Source organism: Populus nigra, chromosome 8, assembly GCF_951802175.1.
Source record: "Populus nigra chromosome 8, ddPopNigr1.1, whole genome shotgun sequence".
Lineage (NCBI taxonomy): Eukaryota > Viridiplantae > Streptophyta > Magnoliopsida > Malpighiales > Salicaceae > Populus > Populus nigra.
In genome coordinates, this window is record NC_084859.1 from 7,614,119 (window position 1) to 7,620,748 (window position 6,630).

Below are 6,630 nucleotides of genomic sequence, written 5' to 3' on the forward strand. Positions count from 1 at the left end.
TCGATCAATGATTAAGTTAGTTCTCATCTAACCTTTTTTGTTTTACATGTGTTTAAATTTGAATACAATTAAAAAGTAATATGCCAAAAACCATGTGGAAGCTAGATGATTGATTTAGTTTCTAGATGTTGTGTCTGTATGTTGCATACTACTTGTTCCTGATTTGTAGTCTCACATGTTGTATGGTGTTGTTTGTTTTAGATCTATGATGTGAGACTACTTTTGCTCCCATGATAGATAGAAACTGTTACTTCTAATTTTATTGTACCATTTTTCTTTATTGTTTTTATTATTAGTTTTTATTATCTTATTAGCCTTTTTAGTAATTTCATCACTTATTTTGATATTTAATATTTGATTCTTTTATTTTATTTTTTCCTTCTGCCACTAATAAGTCTTTGAACATAGTTTTTACTTTACTAAAAAAGATTTAGATATTATAGCTCAAATTTATTCTTGATGCACAAGGCAAGAGAATATGGGTCAAGGCCATACTTTTATTTGGAAAATTTAATTTTGATTTTTGTAAATTTATAATCATTGGCATTGTTTAGCTGGGCCTAAAGCCCTATCTAATTTTTAAGTGTAATTCTTGGGATATGAGCTTGCTTATTTTTCAACTTTTAATGGCCTCGTCTCAAGTGAGGGATTGAATTTTGATTTTAATTTTTCAATCACCTCCTTTAAGATTAGTTAAAAAGAACTAAAAAAACTAACTCTTAATACCAAGATAGAAAAGTAGACATTTGTAGGACTTAAATAATGAACTCTTTTAGGCAAAAAAAGAAGAAGCCCAAAGGTTCAAATAATCTTTGTTTTAAGTTATTGAACCATTGATATTAAGTTATATTGATTTGTTTTGAAAATGTGTTTTAAGTTATCGATTATATTCGAGGCACATGGAGAGATATATTTTAAAGTATTTAAAGATCATATATATGACAAGATAATCAATAATATGGATATATTTCAAGAGAACTTAAGTTTATGTTACACAAGTGTATGGGTAAAATATGACACTGAATTTAGTTTGCATATTGCACCTTACGTCACAAGCATTAGATTTACCTTAGACTATTTGTTAGTTTGATTTGGAAATCTGTAATTATCTGTTAAACCAGTGGAAGCCAAATGTTAAACCAGTGGAAGCCAAATAGAAATGAGTCTTCTATCCACATGTCTTTACATTATTGGTCTAAAAGGTATTTGAAAAACAAGCCAAGAAAAATGGTCACAATTTTTATTTAACTTCTATCTGGTAAGCAAGACATTACTCTCAGCCTAGAGAGGACTTAAGAGCCTAAACAACTAGTATTAGTCATACCTCATGTTATACTCTTTCTTGCAACCTTTTTAGTTAGCCAAATAAGAGCCAATCATTATCTTAATCATATATCCTTTTATTATTCTTAGCTTTCAATTTTTTTATACATTGTTTTAAAGAATATTCAAATTTTCATCTACCCACAAAAAGAACTTGTGCTTTTATCTTTATGATTTGTTAGTGTGAATATATATATATATATATATATATATATATATATATATATAATCATAAACTATTGTTAAAAGTGTAAGTGACACTTCAACCACTTGAAAATTAATTGTGATATTTTAAAGAGAAGCTTAAGAGTGAAAAGTCTGATTCTTGAGCTTTGAAAAAGAAATTAATACTATAAAAAGATTTGGGCTCACCCTTTAAGAAACCCTTTAAGATATGGGCTCACCCTTTAACATTCGAGGAGTGGTGTAGGTGATTAGTGTTGAATCACTATTTATCATTGAATAATCTCTTTTCCCTTTTCCTTTTATTTATTACCCTTTACTTGTTTTCATTGTTGAATGCATGCTTAGTATGGGTTAGTTTGTGATTTATCTTGAGCTTAATAAAAAGAAAGAAAGGACAAGTTTGGCTTTAGTTGAGAACCTTATTCACCTCCCATTTTAGGTGTTCTAAGTTTTAATTGGTAGCATAACAAGTGTTTTTGTTTATGGTTTAAACACCTAACTCACACCCATTCTTAGTGTTTTAAGGTTTCAATTGATAACTTAGTAATGACTCTTATTTATGATTTAAGTACATAAAGTTAAAATCATGACACTTAAGGGCTATTGTTTGAGTAAATCTTTTTTCTTTAATAAGAATAATTATACATATTGAAAAGTTAGAATGCGTATGACTAAGCTGAAAGTGTTCTTGATCGATCAAGAGAGTTTAAATAATAGATGACCATGTAATTAGAAGTCACAATCAACCAAGAGACAATAATTTATCAATAAAATCTGAATGTGCGTAGATAACTAAAAGATGTAGTTATATATAGAACGAGAGTTCTCAACATAATAACTAATCAAAAGTCATAAATTAGCCTAGGATTCATGTGTGTATTAATAGAAAAAGGAGTTTAGTTTATATTAATATTTACCAATTTCTATATAAGATTAGAATTACTTATATAAGTAGGATTCAAACTTTGTAACAACATCAAGAAGACCATATGCTACTATAAACGATGACCAGCCTTAAATATTTAATTCATACAATTGATTTATCTTTTCTCAAATAGATTTTGTGATTTTAAAAAAATCAATATTACAAAATGAATTAACTGCTTAATTTGTTATCTTGATATAATTGGTTTAAGTAATAAATAAATGTTTCTTCAAGTTTAAAGTGCTCATTCTCTATCTATCCAATAATTTTTAATTAAGGACTAAAATTTTATGCTCTTATATCTATAACTTGGAACATCAAGTGATAAAAAGATTTGCAACCAATTGAAACTTTTGTAAAAAATTCCTTCACCGAAAAATTCATTTATAATGGAAAAAAATAAGAATAAAAAATTAACAACCAACATGTATGAATGAAGATAACCTATTTGATAAAATCAATAAGTAATTATAATAATAATAATTTATTTGATGCATTTGAAAGAGTTAAAGGAAATCAAATAATGTTTTGACAATTATTTGTTCCACGGAGTCCCAAACAATCTAGAAATCTTTCCTTATGCTAAATTACTAATGGTCCATACAAAAAACAACTATAAACAGCATCTCAAGTGCCCCTTTTACAACTTTTTAATAATGGTTCAATGAAGTCAAAGTTTCTATTAAAATTGTTGCGATTGGATTGATTTTGAGAGTAACCACACTTTTAAACATGTTCATAACCTCGAAGTCAATTATCCCTTATACCGATGGGAATAAAACAAAACCATAGATGTCCAATGCTAATATTTTTAGACGATCTTCATTTTATTTGTCATGGAGCTTCCTCTTGAATGTAACTTCTAAAAGATTCTAGTATCACCCTTGACTATTTCCTCATTTGATTGCTATTCTTCTACTTGTTTCTTGCCTATCTTAGTAATTTAGGCATAATTAGATGAGACTTGCTCTCTTTATGTGTAGAAGTGCATTTTATCTAACCTTGGATAGCTCAGCAAAAAGTCATATTCTTCGAGAGTGAAAGTCATATCCATAGTATCACAAGTAAAACACTTAAATTCTAGATCCCAAAACTTTATCATGGCCTGAAAGCAAGAATGTTATGTCTTGAGCCTGAGCAGTTGGGTTATGTCCCTATATTGTCATTGAAAATCATTATGGTCATATGTAGATGAATTTTCTCTATAGTCCAAAAATTAACCAATACAAGACAATTTTTTTTTGTCTAGTTTCACTTGTTCAGGAAATTTTGACTCAAACCCCATCAATAAGTAGTCTCCTTCATCTTTTTAGCCTTGCTTTCGCCTAGTCTTCAATATCAACGTGTTTCCCCATCTCTCACTTTCTATAAGGATCAATGAAGATAAAATGAGAACACAGTAAAATTATGGATATGTATGTCATGGCATATTATAGCTTGTGTCCTATAAAAGGTCAACCCTAAAAGAAAAGATCTAACTCATAAAGGTTTTGGGCTTAGCTGGTCTAAACCTAAAGACTTTTCAGGCTCTTAGATTTTTCAAATTACCAATGAGTTAACCTGACCTCTTAACCTTATACACTATGAGCGTGAGAAAAATTCCATAATACTCAGTACTTAGGGTGAGTTCCAATCTAAGCAGGAGTCTGAATAAGCATTAGTAAATATAAGTCACACTAGCCATCGAGTCTCCTTATCTAATTTTAAATGGACGAGCATGGGTTTGGCTTTTTGTAAAGCGTGTGTGAACATTCTCAAATAAGATTAATGTGTATGCAATGATTAGATGACATGAATAAAAATGAATATTGCAAAAATAAATAAATGAAAATATGTACAGAAAAATAAAATTTATAAGCAAATATCACGACAAACAACAAGAACAAATTATTGAAGAATACACAAGTAATAGGCTCAACCTAAGTTTCTAATGGAGTCGTTATTATGTCGCACCTCGGTGGACATCACGAGAGGAAGCAAATATATATCGTGAAAAATTAAAATCACTACCTGACACTCGTGCCAACATTATTTCCAAATAGATCATCAATCTTGTTCATTTGGCTTTATATAATTATCTATCCCAAATAAATCGTCTGAATCTCCAGTGTCTATTAAGTCAAGCGTCTGAACATAAACTGCCTCAGCCTTTATTGAATTACCCACCAACTGGTTTTCCATCCAAAAGCCTTAACACCTGTCCATCAAAAGACATAACATCAGTTATAACATAAACTTGTACATATAATTTTTTTATAAAAAAAATAAAAATATTTATCTCGTTACAAATCAAGAGTTACAGGTCTAGTTTAATCAATAAGGTAAAAGGAGTTAGTGTATGTAGATGGGTGGTGATGGGAAAGAGAAATAATTTAGATCATTAAAATTTAACAAACTTAAGAAATCATACCTGCCACACAGGAGATTGAAGCTTGGATTCAAGGACACGACTTAAAGCCAATGCATCGAACTTCGCTGCCTTTGAAAGCTTGAATGGCATCACAGGTAGGTTGTAGCCACACACCACCAAATGTCACTATATATGGTCTCTAGCAAATTCTCTTTACGAGTCTTCCTCTCTGTATTCTGTTTCTGTATATGTTACTCTGGAGTCCTGGCCCCAAGGTGCATCTATTGGTATTATTATTTTGATATAGAATAATATAAATTTTATTTAAAAATTTAAATTATTGAATTGAATTAGTTCTTCAATATAATATTAGAGTCTTGATGATCAAGCGATCACAAGTTTGAATCGCATTCATATTTATTTGATAAAAATTAAGCACAAGGTAATATAGGCCCATGCAAGTTTTAAATCTAAAGTACTTTCACTTGAGGGGTGTGTTAGAAAATAATATAAGTCATATTTTAAAACTTTACCTAACAGTTTAAACTATTAAATTGAAATGATTCTTTAACACATTATTTCCTAACGAAAGACTGCGAGTTAAGCTCCTAATTCGTTGCCTGCTTGATAGACGCACTACCTAAGTAAGGAATGATTTTCTATCTTCAGAAGGCATCTCAAAACTGGTATTCCCGAAACCTTGTATTTGTTTGTTAAGATTTTCAGCAGGAGCAGCTAGCTCATTGTTATTCTCCTCGGAAAAAAGAAGAAGCAGATATAGCCTCATCAGCACTATCCCTCCCAGCCTTCAAACGATCCATCTGACCCTCGTAATGAAACAACTGCCGCGCGTCTTTGAATTTCCCTCCTAAATTCTCCACTAGTCTTGCCCACAACATATTTTATCAGCCTCAAAGCCTCTTAATCACTTTTGTATTAATATCTCAAATTTTATTATGAATTTATTAATAAAAAACACTTTATAAAATAATTATTATCATAAATATTTTTATAAAAAAATTATTTTATATTAATATATTTTAGTGTTTTCATATACTAATATAAAAATAATTATTTCAATATTTTAAAATAAAACAAATTTTAAAAAATAATTATTATCATCATAATTATAAATATGTTATATAAATAAAAGTGGTTGAAGGTTAGCATTTTTTATTTTATTAATTATGTCTTCTTCTGTTTTGGACTTGTTCGGCTTTGTTCACCTTTTAAACATCTTGCGGCACGAATGCAAAGCTAGGGATCCTCCCTATTAATTAACAAAACACGCGAGGGAAAATATTGTTCCGACGTTATTGTTCACTTTCTTAGATTTATTATGATTTTTTTTATCATTAAACTTTTTCACTTTTATTATATCCTTTTGTGTTCAAATTACAGGCCAATTACTTTTATTTCATCCTAGTCATTAAACTTTTTTCACTTCGTTTGCATTTTTCTGTAGCCAAATTATAGGCCAATTAATTTTATTTTATTAAAGAATAGTAAAATTAAAAGACAAATGATCAATGTGAAAAACACATAATAATTAGATGGCCATTTTAAAATTGACTAAAAAAAGTTCATTTTTATCCTCGTAGTATACAAAATACCAATTTACCATCCCTTTGATTTTTTAACAATTCACTTTTAGATTAAAAATTTAATTCTTTTATTTTACAGTTTTTTATTTAAGATATAAGAGAGAAAGTTAATAAATTCTGGTGGTAGAAAGAGATAAAGATTCTGATCACCAAAAGTGTTAATCTTAATGTCAATGAGTTCCATTTGATTATAAAAAATTTAGTAAAGTGTTTTCTCACCTTCAATTTGTCTAAAAAGAGTA